Consider the following 20,470-nt stretch of genomic DNA (forward strand, 5'->3'; position numbering starts at 1 on the left):
GTCCGTCGCAAGCCTTTCACAGCCTCACGGTGGGTCCTCCCTCTCCCTCACGCCACGTATTATTCTCTCTCACTCCTCCGCCTCTCACCACGGTTGCACTGCCGTAAACAACCCACCTCACTCGTCTTAAGCCACTAACCAACCACCCAGAACCCATCGGAAGCCACGGACGTCCTAATCTCCTCTGTAAGTGATCCCTCTCGCTCTCTATGATAAAACGCAGTACATCCCCTCCCTTGACCAACCTATTAAGTCTCATGGCTTTAATATATAGATGGGAGTATTACATAGTGTACTGTATAGGTAATAACCATAATAAAGATTTATTATAAATGGACGGACAGATTTATGTGTTGTGCTTAATGGGATATATATATATATATATGTATGAATGTATTTATGGTTTTAAGAAAGTTATGAACGAATGGTTAGACTATTTTAGAAAAAATTTACCTAACGTCGAGAAATTTAAGTGGGACATATAAACTCTAGATATACAGAATTGATGTCAATATTATGGAGTCAATATGATTTTAGAGTTATGAAGGATCAAGATTTATGGAAATATAGGTTAATTTAGAAATTCAGGTTTTGATCACGAAGTATGTGTTAAGTTAGAAATTTATGCCAGTTACGTATATTTTATAGGTAATTAGTCGCGCCTCGAAAATATTGGATTAGCACTATGAGGTAAGTAGCATGATTATACCCTTACACGTATATACGGTAAACTGCTTGTCTTTTGTAAAAATATAATGCATGTATGCCCTCCATTGGAAGCCCCTTTTTACATATCCAGGACATGATAAAATTATGAAAATCCATGATTTTATGTGAAGAATTATGCACTAAATTATTTATGAAAACTCATGATTTTATGAAATGAGTTATACATCAAAAGATTTATGAAAATTCATGATTTTATGTGAGAGTTATGCATTAAAATAATTTATGAAAGCCATGCATGATTTTATGTGAAGGTTTATATTTATGAAAAATCATGATTTTATGTGATAAAACATGTATCATGACGTTTATGAAAGAATACGATTTCATTTGAAATCTATGATATGATATGACAAGTATGCATACGATTTCTTTTGAAATCTATGATATGACAAGTATGCAAGTATGATTATGATGAAGTATGAATGATAGAATATGTAACGGCCTATGTTATGATATGAAGAAGGTACATATGTTATGGGCATATTGCATTGCCAAGTCGTGTATGCTAGTAGTTCACCCAGTATGTCTTCCTTATGTATGGATTCCACAACCTGCGACCACGGGCGGAATCAAAATCTACTTAGATTTGCTAACCCTAACTCACGGGGGTCAACAGTGGGTAAAAATCTATGATAAGTAAAAGATAAGTTCATATTCATGTTCATGTTATTTACATATGTATCTATGAGTATGCACGTGTTTCAAGAAAACTTATGTTTATTATGTTTACTATATGATATGTTGCTTATTGAGTATTTGATTAATTTTAATTAATTTTCTTGTTTTTTTTAAACCACCCCAAGTGATGACATTTATGCGGATGAGACTGCATGCCAGGACTTGACCTAGGGAGGCGAGGCAGAGGCCTAGACAAATTATGCTACGATTAGTTTGATAGTTTAAGGTTTAAATAAATTATTTTGATAAGTACATGAGATTTTCGTATTTTTTAAATAAGTGTTTCCACAGACTCTATTTTGGATTTTAGTATTTACAAAAATTTGTTATATTTATGGAAATCTTTAGCGTCTGGCACGTTGTTAAAAAGAAAAGTTTTTAAGTTCAAGTTTAGTAGTAGCACATTGGCTCCCCGAAAATTCTAAAATGTCTTTTTGGGAAATAGGGTGTTACAGTGAGTAAGACATACTCGAGTGGTAATTTTGGAAATTCAACTCCATACAACTCATCCGCCTTGACCATGTCTTGGTCACTTATTTGAAAACAAGAGTGTACATTAGACTGGAATTCCATAGATTTAAACATGTCAAAAGTGACCTGCTCCTCGCAGAGAGTTTCCCTTCCTGAACATCAATTAAAGTTTTCCTCGTCAACAGGAAAGGTCAGCCCAGTATCAAAGGGATCTCTGCGTCCGCCTCCATATCGAGTACAACGAAGTTGGCTGGGAAGATGAACTTATCAACTTTCACCAGTACGTCCTCAATGAGTCCTCTCGGGTATTTAATAGATCTATCCGCCAATCGTAGAGAGTTGGTGGTCGGCTTTGCTTCTTCAATGCCTAATTTCCTGAAAAAATAGAGATGCATTAGATTAATATTTGCCTCTAAGTAGCATAAAACTTTATCAAAATAGGAATTTCCTATAGTGCAAGGGATCGTGAAACTCCCCAGATCTTTGAACTTAGGTGGCAACTTCTTTTGTAAAATTGCACTACTCTCCTCGGTCAGCATCACAGTCTCATACTCCTTCAACTTCCGCTTGTTTGATAATATATCCTTAAAAAATTTTGCATATTTAGGCATTGTTCTAAAACTTCAATGAGAGGAATATTAATATGTAGTTGCTTAAATATACTCATAAATTTAGAGATATGATTATCAATCTTTTTTTTTTAATCTTTGCGGAAAAAGAATTGGTGGATCATAAATTGAAGGATAATAAGTTTCAAAAGTAAACTCCCTGGATTTCATGGATTTTACAACCCCTTTATTCTCTCTAGTCTTCTCATATTTCTCGTTGATCGCCTCCCGATCGGTTTCTTTCACCTCGTCCTTGGTTTCCTTCTTTTTGGACTCCTCATTTTTTGCAGCTTCTTCATTTCGCTTGGTATTTACCGACTATGGCTGGTCATATGTCTGTCCACTTCTCATTGTTATGGCTTTGATATGTTCCTTCGGATTGGTCACGATGTTGCTCAGTAAAGTCCCTGATATCCTCTGGGTAAGCATGTTTGAGAGCTGACCAATTTGTGCCTTAAGATTACAATTGAAAACGAGTTATTTTGGATCACCATATCAGCCTTTTGCATTGTCATATCAGTCTTTTGCATGTACTGCATAAACATATCCTTTAGTGTCGATTTCTTCTCTTGCTGTGGAAACTGTTGAGGTGGTTTAGCCGGCACTTGGTTGTTGATCCATGAAGATTTAGGGTAATTTCTCCATCCAGGATTGAATGTGTTTCAATAAGGATTATTTTGACGTTGGAAATTGGAAACGTAATGGACTTGTTCATGACTCAGTTGGACAAAAGGATTCCCAACTTGGAAATTTACACTTGAATGATTTTATGTGCAATGATCACAAACAACATTAGTTTGAATAGCATTAACGTTCATTTTACCTATTTGTTTGGATAGATTTGCCAACTGGGCAGCAATTGCGGACATAGAGTCAAGCTCAACGACACTGGCCTCCTTCTTTGGCATTGCCCTCTCTGTGGCTCATTGATAGTTGTTAGATGCCAACTCTTCTAGAAGTTCATATGCAGCTTCAAGTGTCTTACTCATTAATGCTCCACCTGCGGTTGCATCAACCATAGATCGATTTGTGGATCCCAAATCATTGTAAAACGTCTATACTTGAAGCCAGACTGGGAGGTCATAATATGGACACTTGCGCGATACATCCATGTATCTCTCCCATGCCTATAATGATTCACCCTCAAATTGGGTGAAAGTAGTGATATCATTCCTTAACTTCGTTATCTTGGTTAGAGGGAAATAATTTGCTAAAAATTTTTGTGCCAACTGTTCCCAGGTGATGCTGATGCAAGGCGGCAAAGAATTCAGCCAAGCTTTTGCTTTTTCCCTAAGTGAAAAAAGAAAAAGTCTCAATCAGATTGCATCATCTGTTAATCTGTTGTGTTTAAAAATACCACAAATTTTCAGAAAAATTTACAATACGGACATTAGGATCCTCTTGTGACAGCCCCTCAAACTAGATAGTTTGTTGGATCATTTGAATGATGGCCGGCTTGATCTTGAAGTTATTGGCTTGTATAGCTGATCGTCTTATACTGGATGTCGCCCCATTGATCGAGGGCATCGCATAGTCTCTTAACACCTTGTGCTCCTGGTTGGCCATATTAACTTTAGATGCGATAACCTCTTTCTTTTTCTCTTTAGTGATCCGACGTAAGGTTCTTTCAATCTCGAGATCGAAAAGTGTATGCTCTAATGATTTAGATCTGCGCATGCACTTCTAATTCCTGAAAAGAAAAAGATCAAACTGAGATCAAATTTAAACCAATTTTTTTTTAAATAAAATAAAATAAAATCCAAAGTAGTAAAAATGTAACTAGTATCAATATCAAGCACAAATAACTATTCTCCGAAAACGGCGCCAAAAACTTGTTCGCATAAAAATATATTTGCAAGTGCACAAAATCGTAACAAGTAGTAAAGTGTTTTAAAGAAAACGAATATCGAACCCATATAGAACAATTATGCTATTGACTATTGAAATTGACTAAATTAATTACTATTTGGAAAGTCGAAATTTGAAGAATGGTTTATCTAAATTAAACTGAAAAAAAGAATATTAAAATTAAGATTTTAAAAATAATTAGAATAGATCTAGAGTATTTGAATTCACCTATCAAATCCCACGCGGTTTATTCTTCCTTGTTATAGAATCTCAATTATCTCAGGTTGATGATAAAAATCTCTTAACTATTCAATATTTTCTCTCGAACAATATCAAAGATATCTCCAATTAATAACTCTATATCTCTATGTGAATTTAACTAGTTGAAGACTCATTAAGTTTTTTGGATTTTTCTTTAAAATCACAGTAGCCGCGGCAAAGCATCTCTACTTTCGTTCAACTAATGGTGTTTAATTCTAGAGTTTTAATCAGAAATCATCTATCAGTCTCATTGCAATTCAAAAGATCGAACAATATTAAAAATAAAATAACTTGGAATATAAACTGTGTGTTCAATACTAAGCTATATCAAAGCTCCAAAAAATAGAATTAGTTCATAATGAAATTAAAAAAAAAAAAAAGAATAAAACTGGTGTTCTTCGTTGAAGTCGGTTGATGAAGCATGTGGCTCTCGCCTCTGCCTTCCAATTCCGCCTTCTCGAAAGAACATTTCAAGAATAAATTCTAGAACTCTAAATTCAGACTTAGACTCTAAAATATAAAAACTTTCGACTCTGATTCAGAACTCTCTCTATTCATCCCCCAATTCTGGATTAAATAGATGTCGAAATTCAAATCTGGAAACAAGATAACTGTGGCTACAATCTCACCTAAAGATCTGAAAAATAGTTTTTAAAAATAAATGTTAACATAAAAGGAATTATCTCAAAAATAGTTTCTAACTCGGATTTGGTGGTCAACAACAGATTGATCCTGGTCGGGAGGAATTATCACACTGAGTAGATGTCGTGTGCGCTGAATATAACTGGTGTGAAGGTTACAAATGAACGCGCGTAGAGGTCACAAATGAACACACGACCCTCTCCTCGCCTACCAAGTAGAAAGAATCCTGAACGGGATGAAAGACTCATTTCGCCTTTTCTAATTGTTTAGACTTGTCACCCATTATAACCGCCTAGAGCCTTGTGGTCAAATTTTTGGGCCTTCTGGTCGCGAATCTCCTTGCCTATCGAGAGGTAAATCTTTTTGCCTGTGGGCTAGAGGAATCTCTTTGCTGCCCATGGGACGAGGCTCCTCGCCCAAATCTCATCGACTCTCTTCAGATCTCGTTGCCTCTCATTGGTCTGGATCCGTAGTCTCTTCTTTTGTACCAAAATGCTCTCCTTTTGCTTTAAATCTTCTCATTCCTTCAAATCCAAGAAAATAAATAAAAATAAGTAGAAATAAAATAAAATCAATAGTATTGAAGAGAAAATGACACTTTTCATAAATAAAAAAGTGATAAAAATCACATAAAAATAACACTTATCACCCTTGGTTGGCAAAATTTTGAATGATAGTTCGAATAGTTGAAAGAAAGGAGTTAGCTCCTAACTATCTATCGCTTCAATTGCTAGAGGCTAACAAAAAGCAAGTTGGGGGGTCTGATGGAGTGATGACAATGTTTTAAATAAGCATAAAGTTGAGGACATTTTAGACTCAAAACATGTTACATGCTTGTTTAATACATTAAAATAAAAGTAAGAATGATTGATGCATGACTAAAAGGAAAACAATGTTAATTTGTTCAATTATTCCCACTTAAGAACATGACAGCACATCCCACATGAATTATTCTAAGTGTTTTGACTGATCTCTCTCTCTCTCTCTTCTGTTTTTCCTTTCCTCACAGTCCTAGCCTCCAGTGATGAACCACACAGAACAGGAGAGGATAACCAACCACTCATGGAATATTCAAGAGAGGGAGTGGAGGAGAGGCACGAGGGCGAGGATAAGAAGGCGAGGATTTGGAGAGCATAGGAGACTTGAAAAGTTTTTGGAGTAGAGCAGATTTCAGAGATTTTATTCTGTTTATTTCCATTTTCTCAACCTAAGTTTGTTATGTTTTGGTTTGGTTCCATCACTTTCAAATATACTATGTGTGAGTAATTTCCTAAACCTAAGCTTGGGAATCCTTTGAATGGGTTGTGTTTCCTAGGGTTTGTGATTTCCATCGTGTTTAGCAAGTTGTATCTAGAGAATTTTCTACCATCTGTTGTATGATGCTATTTTCAGGGTTTGTTTACCAATCCTTGGTTCATCATCGACTGAAGGGCACAATGGACTCTTGGGTTGTGTAAGATCCTGGTTTTTGTTATCAAACTTAACGTCGATTTGGTATTAATTCGATAGAGGATGTTTTAGAAATTATATTGTGCATGCATGAATCATATACATTATCCAGACACTATGTTCTTGACCGAAATAGTATTTGAAGGAAATCGAGAAGTCCTAACCCTTCTTGTGAAACCAAGTTGTGAAAGGGAACCTGCGGCCTAGGTGTTTGCCAAAAGCTTTCTTAGACATTAAATATTGTTTTAAGGAAATTCTTTAAACCATCAGGTTTAGGTATTATTGAAAGTACCCTAATGGACTCGTTAGAGTAGATACATTGTTCCAATTGAAAAGAAAAATAAAATTAAATCCTATCATTCTCACCCCTGTGCATACTGAGTTAGATTCAATAGTAGAGGACTTGTTTTCATTCTTTAATCCTTTTCACCATCATTCTTTCAAAGTTTTTAACAAATAAGAACATCTTCACTTTGGTTGCAAAAATATTATGGTTTAGTTCTTTAAAGCTTTAATCTTTGTGAATTTGACCTTGGGACTCTCCCTAGAAACAATCACACTCGTTCTGAACTTAGGTGGCATTTTAATTGGAGAGACAATGCATCTACTTCAAAGCTTGAGCCGCCACCTCTTCTGTGAATCTTCTAGAAAGCTTTGTATTCATTTGCTCAATAACCCTATTGCCAATACTTGTAACTGAATCCAAGCAACCTCTTTGATTTGAAGCTGAAAAAAACTGCTGGAAATACCCCACAATCAAATTATCTAATTGCTCCCCTTCTTTTCAATTTCCATAATCATCTTGCAGCTTTTTTACTTGATTCTTTTTCCTTCTATGTGATATATTTGTGTGAAAATATTTCGAATTCTGATCTCTTGCCTGCATCCACAAAGCCTTTGATCTTTGGTGTCACATTTGTTCTTTTGTTTCAACCATTTCTGAACCACTTTCATTGCCTGTATATTAGCACTCATATCAGAACATGTAGGATCTTTTTCTTGTAGTAATGAAAGTCTCATCCTTGCTGCATTGAGGTTGGTTTTGACATTTTCAAAAGTCTGCTTGTTCCAATTAGCCAGTTCTCTGTCCACAACCCAAAATCATTCTCATAACATCCTGCATGTTACTCCCATTAGAGCCCCCCCCCCCCCCCAAAAAAAAAAAGTTTCTACAATAATACGTTTGCACCCTTCCTCCCCCACTCAAATAGCTCCAAACCTAAAAGTTTTACTTCCCTTCCATCGTTCACAAGCTCCAGCAGTATCTATCTACAAAGGGATATGATCTGAATATGCCACACTACCATAGGTGACAGTAGCCAAAGGAAATTGATTAGACCACTGAGAGTTAGCCTCTATCTAACCTTTCACTAGTGGAAGAGGATCCCTCTCTTCTATTACTCCAAGTATATGGTATACCAACATACACCGGGTCTCTTAACTCACACTCACTTAACACAGCTCTAAATTCAGCCATTTGTTTTTTAGGTCTGTCTCGACCACCTTATTTCTCAGATTGGTCCAAGATTTCATTTAAATCACCCAACAACAACCAAGCTTTGCCATCAGAACGACTCAAAGAACGAATTAAATTTCATGTTTTCATTCTATAGGTAGTTTCAAGATGTCCATAGATACCTATAAGAAACCATTCAATTCTATTGGATTCATTACTCACAATTAGGGAATCAACATGGTATTTAGAATAGCTCAATACAGACAAATTTATCTCCATTTTCCAAAATAGAGCGAACCCTCCACTATGACCATCACAATCAACATATAAACAATTCAAAAATCCTAACTGATACTTACAGTTGGCCATCATTGAAGCTTTCAATCTGGTTTCCTGAATGAATAAGACGTCAGGATCTTCCTTTCTAACTAAATCATGAAGTGCACGAATTCCACGTCGGCTTCCAAGCCCATGGGAATTCCAACTTAGTATTTTCATTTCTATCGGCGGGGTTGTGAAATAGCGACCACTGATGACTCATTTTGCCTTGCCACGACACAGGTCTCATCTGAAACATGCACCTTCCATTTCTGATGCCTCTTATTTTCAACTTAAACCTCTGGGACTTCTCTTCTCTTCCTTCCAATATTTTTCACAAGAAGTTTCAGCTCTGGACTTATTGTATCCACTCTGCAAGTTGTTTTCGGTTTTCAATCGAAATGTTTATTGGGCTCAAAACAGCAGGTGGGCTATCGTCTATAATAGGAAAAGCCTTCCTCAAGCCCAGCTCATCATGACCCAAATCCAAACTACTTTCCCTGTTCTTTTCCTTCGTCACTATCTCTATTACAACACAATTCTTGACTGTTATCTGCTGATTTCGAAATTCCATATCACAAATATTCGATCCGTGATTCATGTTCTCCATTTCCATTCGATCTTTATCACCCGTCATTTGAGCCATATTTGTTTGTTTAGCCGCTTCGTGATTCACGTTCGTAGCTATCATATTCTTCGTTACTTCCTGATTTCCCGCCTTAAATAAATCTTTCCTTTCATGGGATGCCGGTGTAGTGTTTGTCGCCGGAGTTTCTTGCTCAGCCTTGTTCGTCAGTTGTTTGTCCAGCCCACGACTTCCTGAAAATCCCCTACAAAGCCAAGGACCATACAGGAAGCCTTTTGATTCATACACAGATTGGGAACTTTGCCATGTCACACACTCCTGATGGCCATGGCCCAAGCATCCACAACAGTTACAAAAATCTTGATGTCTCTTGTAAGTAAATCGAACCCAACATGGATAATCAAATCCTACATTAATCTTCTTCTTCCTCAATAGAGGTATAGATACATTCATACGTACACGAACCGCATGAACTCCCCCCATTCCAGTTCACCTTGCTCCAAATCTTCTTCCTTCGCTTTGCCAAGCGCACTCCCAATCAGAGTACCCACATATTCATTGCTCGCCATTAATAGAAGATCAAGTTAATTTGATGAACCTATTGCTGACCAACAAACTCCTTCAATAGCACAAGCTGTTTATCAAAAGACTAGGGTCTTTCACGCAGCACTCCATCTTTGTCACATACATCTTCAAACTCCACCAATATGAGGGCAGGATCCAAGTCACGAAACTTAATTGTCTTCACATGCTGTTAGACCTTTTTCATAGTTTGGTTGCAAGCTTTCTTATTGTAGTACTTACCCGTGAGCAACTTCATTATCAGACATTTGCTGCCTTTCAGAACAACATCTTCTATCAACCTTGACTCCACATGCAGTTCCTCCTATTCCTGTTTCATAAGCAACAACATCTCGTATAGTGTTTGCAGATCGTCATCCATACGTGATCACACAATCTTGTCACGATGGAAAAGAAAAAAGAAAAGAGGAAAATCTGTACCGAGATAGCACCTCTACTCAGGGAAACCTAGAGAGGAAAACTAACAGTCATGGAGCTGAGTGGCACTCTTTTTCTACTTAGAATTGATAAATTTTGGCCTTTGGAATGGCTTCAGGGGCACTACTCTCAATTTCAAGTACAATTTGGAAGTTCTTGAAACATTTAATTTATTTTGATTCATTTGTTGGGAACAATTGTCGATGTTGTTGGGAACATTTAATTTGGTTGGCACAAAAAAATTGTTTTGTTGTTGTTGGGTTTCTTTTGTTTATTGTAGTAGTTAGAAGGAAATATTATTATAATCAATGATGGATGTGGATGAGAGGTGTGAGTGATTTTGGATGTAGATGATTTTGGGCATTAATGATGGATGATTTGGATGAAGATGAATTTGGGTGTGGATGATGGATATTATTTATTTTTAGATTGTAATTTTTTGAGAGCTAGCATGCATGCAGTATATATTATGAACTATTTATTTTTAGATTGTAATTTTTTAAAAAATTGAAATTTGAAAGCTCACACAATTTTTTTTTTAAAAAGTGGGTCATATATGAAGTTAAAAAAAAAAGGCTCAAAATCCAACTCCCCTCCGACAAGTCGGAGTGGGAGTGGGAGCGAATGATACACATCTTGGAGTCGGAGTCTGACAAAGTTGGAGTTTGAAGTAGGCCATACTGACTTCAACTTAGTCAGTACTCAACCCTAATAGATAGTCTATAAATAATTTATGAAAAATAATGAAATAATATGATGTAAATACATGTGATGAGTAATAATGAAATAATATGAAAATATACATGAAAACAATTGTTCCCAAGCAAACCCTTAAACATCATCGTCAAAGCACTAGCCTTGGATTATACGTCTGCATATACATCTATATATTTGCATAATATGACCTTAAATTAGATTGCATTGGATTATGCATATCCAAAAATTTGATTAGCTATGAACAATATTTCTATAAATTTGAAGATGCACTATTCACTCTCCAAATCTTATTTTATTTTATTTTCTGTCTCCTCCCCATCTCTCTCGATACTAACAGAAACAAACCATCTCTCGAAACGTTTAATTCTCCTTGCTTTCTCTTTCGACAGTAACAAAAAGAAATCTGAAAGAAAAAATAATTTTTTAAAAATAATAATCAAATAAAATTTATTATTATTTGGCTCAAAGATTCATAATTCAATGTGTGATTTGGCATATGCATATAGAGAAGAGAAATACTCTAGCTACAAAGTGATTATACAGAAATAATCTTACAAACTTATGTGATTTATCGGATTGTAAAATTATTTTTATTATAAAAAAGATATGAATAATCACATAAAATTATATAAACTTATAAAATTATTTTTATATAATTTTTTGTGCAAAAAATCTACTCAACCTCCTACTATTCATACAACCTCCACACTCCATATTATTTTTAATTTTTATTATTTTTTTCTTTTATTAAATATTTATTATATAAATAATAAATAAAAAATTTAAAATAATTTAAAAAAAATAAACTCAAAAAAAAATTTTAAAAAAAATATTAAAAATTTAAAAAATTTAAAAAAGTATGGAGTGTGGAATGTGGTGGAGGTTGTGTAACAAAGCTCTTTTTTGTGACTTAGAAACGAGCGCTAATGAATGCTCTTATATATCGAGCGGAAAAAAAAAAAAAATGCTCTCATATATTATAAGGCACGAGAGAGAGAGAGAGAGAGAGAGAGAGAGAGGAGGAGAAAGGTAAGACATGCAGCACCTGAACCCGTGTCCCGACCGACACCCTAAACCCAAAAATTAACAAAATCTCAACGCTCTCTCGTATCCCCATTGCTTACTCCAATTCATTTCCTTTCCCACTCTTGCATCCTTATCCCTTCACTGAAATTTCCCTCCCTGGATTGGAGCCGAGCCGATTGTGCCCTTTCATTTCCACTCAGGTGAGTCCTCTACTCCAACTCGCTCTCATTGGGTCTTCAACGCCTTCCATTTCGATTGGTTCTTAATTTCCGTACAGAATAGTCTCTCCGAGTCAAAAGTCCTCCGCTTGTTTTATTCTCGTGACTAACTTTATTTGTAAATTTGGTTTCTCAAAGATCTTCGTGTCAATGACGCTGTTTATCGCAGTTCTGAGACAAATTTAATAATGTTTTGGTTGCTAAGACATTTTTGTTTACCTGTGAAAGCATTATTTAATGTATTGCTTCAGTGCAGTGGGAAACATTTTTTTGCCTGAAAGCTAAAAAAAGATATAGAAATGCAATTATGCAAATAGATGGCCCCCCCTTTTCTTCTAAGTTGAATGCCTCTTTTCTTCGAGTGTGAATAGGCGGTGGCTTACTAGATAGACTCCGTTTATGTATGGTTTAACCGAAAATTCATGTACTTGGGTATGTGCAATGCTTGGTTATATGTGCATTTGCGTTTGATTTTGGTTTCTTCATTCAATTTTGTTTCAATTAAGATAAGTGTTTGGAAGTTAGTTTTAATGTATGCTTTCAAATGGTGATATTGTTTTCTTGGTAAGTTGATAATGGTGGCATTAAATTTGTTTTTTGGACAATTCAAATAAATGTTTTTTTAATTATTACATGATTGATGGGTCTGTTGAAAAGGTTTTCAATTTTCTGCATCTTTTAATCATGGCGTGATTGAGGCCGTGGTGTTTTTTTTTGTGCGCTTAAAATCTGAAAGTACTTATCTTCCATTGGCAGTATTCACAAAGGCTTCTTTAGGGGAACTCAAATTGGGGCAACATAAAATTGATGTTCTCCCAAGTTTGAATTCCCACAACTTTTTAGAACTTTGTATAAGTTATGCAAGTTCCTCTTCCAGTAGGCATTGCAAGTTGCGTTGAAAAGTTATAGAGGGACTTCTTATGGGGAGAGGTTGGGGAGGAGCAAAAATCTCACCTAGTGAACTGGTCCAAGGTGTGTGTCAGGAGGAGGTTTGGGATTTGGAAGTCAATCCATTTTAAATGGATTTTATTGGGGAAGTGGTTATGATAATATGCCAATGAGAGAAAAAGCCTTTGGAGAACGGTGGTAGACTTGAAACATGGTATCACCTATGAGGATTGGTGCTCTAGTGAGGTTAATGGGGCTTTTGGGCTCCAAAATTGTCAAGGTTGGGGAGTTTGTCCAAATACTAGATACAGGGTGGGAAATGGCTCCAAGATCAAATTCTTGCATGATGCTTAGGAGACGTTTGGATTCGAAGATGACTTGAGATGAGTTGAGATGGATTGTGAATAGTAATGAGATGAGTTGTGAATAGTAGTGAGATTTGTGAGTTAAAGTTGCTGAATAGTAATGAATAGTAGTGAGATGAGTTGAGATGAGTTGAGATGAGCTGAAATGTCCTGCGAATCCAAACATCTCCTTAGTGTTTAGATCAACCTTTTAAGGGGGTCTTTCTAGTCTTGTTCAATATTGCACAGTTTTAGGATGCTTCGATGATATATAATTTGCAGATCTCAATGGGCCATAGTTAGTGGGAAGTGGAATTTATTAGAGCTGGACAAGATTGGGAGATGGATCTCTTTTTGCCATTCAATGCTTAGTTGTATTCTGTTTGATTGAGACAAGGAAGAGAAGACATGATGTGGTGTGCTCCATCAAAAAGGGTATTTAGAGTCATGATGAATGGAAGTATATATGGAGTGACTTTCTTGAGAATGGCTTTCTTGCTTGGGTGGCAGCATCAAGGAAAATCCATACACTGGATAATTTATTAAAGTGAGGGGTTATAGTGATAAATTGATGTTGTATGTGTAATAAGAACGAGGCGGTAATGGATTGCTTGTTAGCACATTATAGTGTATCCAATGTCTTATGGCAAGCTGTTTTTAGCCTTTTTGACTTGGATTGGGTTATATTTTGACGTGTGATTGATGTTTTTAAGTGTTGGAAGATCAGTTCGGTTGCCAACTTGGTGAAAATTTATGTAAAATGTTCCCAATTTGCCTATTGTGTTGCATTTGGATGGAGTGGAATGATCAAAGCATCAAGGATTGTGAGAGGACTGCGAAGGAACTTAAGGATGTTTTTCAGATCCATTTATCATTGGATAGCTGCATCTTACGTTTTCCCTGATGAATTTTATGACCTATTTACTCTTGATAGCTAGATGTATATACTGTATGCATCATTTTACTTGGATAGCACCTTTTTGCTCATTAATAAAATCATCTTAACTATCAAGAAAGGTACATGCACACTCACACACGTGTGCATACATAAATACGTACCAGTACATATACAATATTTATATTACTAAGCTAAAAGGTGCTATTCAAATATAAATACTGATGCTTTCTAAATACATACCAATACATATAGTTTTGATTCACTAAAATATGTACCAATACTAAGCAGATCCATCAGTTTAGTATGTGTATACCGATACATATACTTTTGATTGCCTTAAAGTATGTGTATTGGTATGTATTTAAGCAGATCCATCAGTTGTTTTAAGGCAAACTTTGGTCGACTAAATATCCTTAATGATTTGAAGGAGTCAGATTTTAAATTGGGGTGTTATTGTAACTTGTAAAGTAGATGAGGACCACTACAGTAGCTGATTCCCCCTACACTGTCACCCCCTTTAAAAAAAAAAAACAAAAACAAAAACACAACTTGTAGGAGTATTTGTGTGTATACTAGTCATAAAATTTACCATTAAAAACGCATAAAGTGTTGGAGGGATTTCTTAGGAGTAATCTAAGAATACTCCATTTTTTTTTTTGATAAGTAATCAAATTGTATTAATAAAAGAATAGGCAAAGCCATGTGTGGTATAAAGAGTGCCCTAACTATGTAGGGACATTAGATACAAGGAAATCATGGAAATTTTGTCCATTAAAATTAACGGAAGAGGACCAAGTACAAAGGGTTCTAAAAAAGAAAGCAATGAGTTCCTCCATCGATCTCTCTTTGTCCTCGAACGTCCGTTCATTACGCTCTTGCCATAAACTCCACATGATGCAAATAGGAATCAACTTCCAGACATCCTTGATCTGCCGATTTCCTCTTAGATCTGTCCAGCTAGCCAAAACCGCCATTACTGACTCAGGCATTACCCAACCCAAGTCTAGTATTCTAAAAACCTCGTTCCATAACCCTCGAGCTACTTCACAGTGTAGTAGAAGATGGTCCACGGATTCACCCCCATTCCTACACATGCAACACCAATATGTGATGATCACCCCTCGTTTCCTCAGATTATCTGCTATGAGGAACTTACCCAAGGAAGCTGTCCATACAAAAAAAGCTGCTTTGAGAGGCGGCTTGTTTCTCCAAATTCTTTTCCAAGGAAATTGAATAGGGAGCTCATGTGAAAGGGATTTATAGAATGAGCGAACTGAGAATGCACCACCCGAAGATATCCACCACAATGAGTCAGCATGTTGGTTATTCGCTTTAAGAGAATACAAAAGTTTGAAAAAGGCTGCAAAGTTGTCCACTTCCCAATTATTTGCTGCCTGGCTAACATTGATGTTCCACTAGATTTGTTCCCCTACTAACACCATGACATTCGCCACTGAAACCTCTGTATCATTAGCAACCCTGAAGAGATCAGGAAATAGATCCTTTAGGACACCATTATCACACCAATCATCATACCAGAATTTGATCCTAGCCCCATCTCCTAAGCATAATTGTGAGTGACGAGAGAAGAACCCCCATCCTTTTCTTATATGTTTCCACAACCTCACTCTATATGCCCCCCTCACTTCATTGGTGCACCATCCCTCCCATAAACCACCATATTTACTCTCAATCACCAATCTCCATAGAACTTCTAGTTTTTTATGGTATCTCCACAACCATTTACCAAGCAATGCCCGATTAAAAATCCTCAGATTTCGAATGCCTAAACCACCATTAGGGAGAGGACAACAAACCTTCTCCCACCTGACTAGGTGGAATTTAAATTTCTCACCAATTCTACCCCACAAGAAATCCCTCTGTAATTTCTCAATTCGAAGCGCCACATTTGCTGGAATGGGGAACAAGGACAAGAAATAGGTTGGTAGATTAGATAATGTACTCTTTATCAAGGTAATTCTACCACCTTTTGATAGGTACATTCTCTTCCAGCCTGCTAGACGACGCTCTACTTTCTCAATGACTGTATCCCATACAGAAGCTGCTCTCGAGGCAGCCCCCAACGGAAGGCCAAGGTATGTCATAGGGAGTAAGGCAATCTTACACCCCAGAGTGTTAGCCATCTGTTTGATATGTTGGACCCCTCCAGTAGGCACCATCTCTGACTTGTCTAAGTTCACTTTCAACCCGAAGCTGATTATTGTCTGCCTCACAAAATATAAGAGTATCATCTGCAAACAATAAATAAGAAATATTAATAACTCCCCCTCCCGAGGATCCGATCGAGTAACTAGTCACATGCCCATTGGTGATCAAGGCTGTGGTCATCCTACTCAGAGCCTCCATCGCAATAACAAAGAGTAAAGGGAACATCGGATTTCCTTGTCTTAGGCCTCGTGAACTATTGAAATTACCTGTTGGACTACCATTAATCAAGACTGAAAATTTCACGGTAGATATACACCAACGGATCCAAGATCGCCATTTCTCCCCAAAACACACCTCCCAAGAAGGTTAAGAAGAAAATCCCAGTTAACATGATCATATGCTTTCTCCATGTCCAACTTGCAAATGATCCTTGCATTACCATCTTTCAGTCTACTATCTAGACATTCATTTGCAATGAGAACTGCATCTAAGATTTGTCTATCTTTTGCAAAGGCATTTTGGGGCTTTGAGATTATCTGTCCCACCACCTCACTAAGGCGATTTGCCAGTACCTTAGAAAGAATCTTGTATACCCCATTAACCAAACTAATGGGTTGGAACTCCCTAATCTCTGCAACCCTAACCTTCTTTGGCATCAAAGCAAGAAAAGTGGCATTAAGACTTCTCGAATTTACCGACCGAATGGAATTCCTGGAACACCTTCATAAGATCTTCATTCAAAACATCCCAACATGTTTGAAAGAAATCCATAGAAAACCCATCAGAACCCGGAGCCTTGTCTTTAGTCATTTTCCTTACCACATCGAACACCTCTACTTCCTCGAAAGGCCTTTCCAAACGGCTACCATCCATGAGTCCAATAGAGTCAAAGAGATCAAACCATCAGGCTTAGGTCGCCAAACCTCCTGCTCAGTTAGTAGCTGTTCATAAAAACCAACCACATGATTATTAATCACCTGCTCATCCTTACTGATAACCCCATCAATTTTCAGCATCTCAATATTATTGGATCTCCTGTGAGAGTTGGCGACCCTGTGAAAAAACTTAGTGCTTCGGTCTCCTTCCTTCAACCATAATGCTCTAGATTTTTGCTGCCACGAAATCTCTTCTAGTAGAATGATCCTCTCAAGATCTGCAGCCAACACTAGTTTTTGGGCTAGTTCCTCCTGAGTTAAGGTCCTAGACTCTTGTAACCTTTCTAACTCATGGATTTCCTTTATCTTACTTTCCTTGTGCTCCCCAATGTTGTCAAAAGACTATAAATTCCGAAGTTTCAAATCTTGTTTTAAAACTTTCAATTTACCCGCAAACATGAAACTAGGAGTACCCTGTATCTGATAAGATGACCACCACAATCTTACCGTATCCACAAAACCTTCTGATTTCAGCCACATGTTTTCGAACTTGAAATACTGACGTTTTCTTTGAATCCCCCCACAATCCAACATAATAGGCCAATGGTCTGAACACACACGAGGCAATCTCTTTTGCCAAACCTCCGGATAATGGATTTCCCATTTTGGGGAAATTAGGAATCGATCTAATTGAGACCACGTCTGATTATTCGCCCACGTGCATGTACCTCCCGCCATTGGTAGATCCACTAAATTCAACTCAAAAATACATTCCGAGAAATCTGACATTGCTGGACGCATCCTTCTATTACCATAGCTCTCACTGGGAAATCTGATTACGTTGAAATCTCCTCCAATGCACCATGGAAGATCCCACGTGCTGTGAACTCCAACTAGTTCATCCCACAATAAGCTACGATCAATATCTGTATTAGGACCATACACACCTGCAAAGGCCCACAAAAAACCATCTGACACACTCCTAAAAGAGCATGCTACCGTGAATAACCCTATGAACTCCTCCCTTTTCTCCACCACCCTTTGATCCCACATCACCAACACACCTCCTGAGGCCCCATCAGCTGCCAGATATACCCAATCCACATGAACACAGCTCCATATACTTCTTACCATTTTAGTATTAATGACTTTCAGTTTCGTCTCTTGTAAACAAACAATGTCCGCCTTCTACCCTCTCAGTAAGTTTTTTATTTGAAGACACTTACTGGCCTCATTTAGACCATGGACATTCCACGAGACAATTTTTAGTTTCATTTGGGATAGGCCAGACCCTTTCCCTTAGACCTATCCTTACTAGAACTACTTTTAGAGTTCATGGACCAGGTTAGCCTTCTAAGTTCACGTTGTCTCTTAGAGCCAGCTTTTTTGTTGTTGTTGATGCCCAACTTCAATGGCAGTGAGCAGCACCATGAATTGCTCCTCATATCCCTCACATTTCAAACCCACCAAATCCTGTATATCCTTTACTGTGTTAAAAACCCAATCTGAGACACTAGACTGGTCTGGAAACAAACAATTCAAAGGGATAGGACTTTGAGTTCTAAACTCAAATTGTTCCTCCAAAACCTCATCCCCAAGTACGAAACCCACTTTTCCTCCCAGGTTCTCTTCGTCTGAGAGAGAGATCTTCACTGGCTGAGTCCACTACTCCCATTTTTTCACACCCCGATGACCCATTCCCTAGAGGAAGAATATTCTGCCCAACAGTGGAGTCACACGGCAGCACGAGAGGCCTCACTTGAACTATATCTCTATCCTCACCCCCCATCGACTGAATCTGTCCATTCCCCATCTTGGAAGGCCTCGCCGGACCCTTGGCTTCACCCCCATGCATCATTGGCATTTTCTGTCCATTCCTCGACCCTTCCTCTCCACCCCCGCAAGACTCCACCAACTCTGTCGACTTCACCTGGAGTACCAGCCCAATCTCTGACGAGGCCACCACCTTCATCGGTGTCTTCTGATGCCGATGCGACGAAGTTTCCAGCACGTCCACCACCCTTTGGTGGCGTTGTGGCAATGTCTGCGGCAGTGAGGGCCTCGACACTTCTTTTGCCCGAGCTCTCCACTTGGTGGGCTTATTGGGCTTAAACCCAGGCTTCTCGATACGGCCCATATGACTATTCTTAAAACCAGAAGTGTTACGGGCTTGGTGGCCAGCCCAAAACCATCAGAGTGACGGGCCTAAAAGCCCTTTCCTTTATGCATAACAGACCCTAGAAACTTGCCGTTTTCCCCCCCTGCACCCACCGTTTCATCGTTTTCCTTAAACACCCCAACACTCCTCACCACTTTATCCAACTCCCTTTGCAGGTACCTCATTTGCTTCTGCACCTCCCTCACCATGCAGTACATGTCTCTGCCATAATCACTCTCCTGAGAGAAAACGTGATGGGCTTGATGCGCGTCGCCCTCAAAGTGCCCCCTACCAGTACCTTCCCAACCAATTCCTCCCCCGCCTGCCCCAGTTCTCAAGCCGCCATGACTTCCTGCCGGAAATAAAGCATCTTTGTAAGACTTCGAAACCCCCTCAGTTTTTTTCCATGTCTTCTTCTGCAAACCACCCTCAAACCCTACGTTATCTCTATCCTCCATGGTAGCCTCCAATAATACCTCCTTCATTCTTCTCCAACCCCTTGCCCCCTCACCTTCAGGAAGAATAATACAACTTCTGCGATTCCCTTCACCATACGCTGCCACTTCCATGAATCTTCCCCAGTTATTCGAGCATCTCTAAGCTATGACACTCCGATGGCCCTCTCTTATAGACGCATAAAAGTCCCTCCTTTCGCTTATCGCACAATCCTCCAGAGCTCTTCTGAGCCATTTTGCAGTGCCCAGCCCCAGTAACAGCTCTTGTTTAAACCTCCTAACTCTCTCAAAGATACGATTCAGTCCACCTTCTCTCACCACTGTGAAGAGCTTTGATTCAATCACAAGCTCCCTTGCAAATCCCATCCCAACCACCGTCAACGTAAACAACGGAACCTAACTAACCACCATGCTCAACAACGAAGAGAAAAAAATGAAACTTTTTCGCACATGAAACTCTCGCCTAAGAGTTTGAGTTTTAATACTTGCAAGCCTGCTATCTAAGAATACTCCATTGCATCTAAATCAATGAAGATCTAAGTGGTTTTTGGTAAACAATACGGGTATAACAGATATATGCGTTTATATGTATACTTGTACTAAAGATACAAACGTTGCTTCAATGAATGTGGGAAACATTCTAGCTGACATAGGGAGATCTAAGATATAGATGAGTC

General features: G+C 38.0%; 1 protein-coding gene and 1 non-coding gene across 3 annotated transcripts in view; both read left to right on the plus strand.

The window, feature by feature from the left end:
* The first annotated feature begins 3,563 nt into the window (after positions 1 to 3,563).
* Positions 3,564 to 3,667, plus strand: LOC118349364. Its single transcript, XR_004802334.1, has one exon. It is a non-coding gene; the product is annotated as a small nucleolar RNA R71 (small nucleolar RNA).
* An 8,092-nt stretch (positions 3,668 to 11,759) lies between these two features.
* LOC108990732 (protein CHROMATIN REMODELING 20) overlaps positions 11,760 to 20,470 on the plus strand; it is a 69,998-nt gene continuing 61,287 nt past the window's right edge. For both annotated transcript variants that reach the window (XM_035693036.1, XM_035693037.1), the window contains exon 1: positions 11,760 to 11,988. The gene's annotated coding sequence lies outside the window, so the exon portion shown is untranslated. The remainder of the gene's footprint in view (positions 11,989 to 20,470) is intronic.

The sequence above is a fragment of the Juglans regia genome, chromosome 8 (assembly GCF_001411555.2).
Source record: "Juglans regia cultivar Chandler chromosome 8, Walnut 2.0, whole genome shotgun sequence".
In the NCBI taxonomy this organism is placed as follows: Eukaryota; Viridiplantae; Streptophyta; class Magnoliopsida; order Fagales; family Juglandaceae; genus Juglans; species Juglans regia.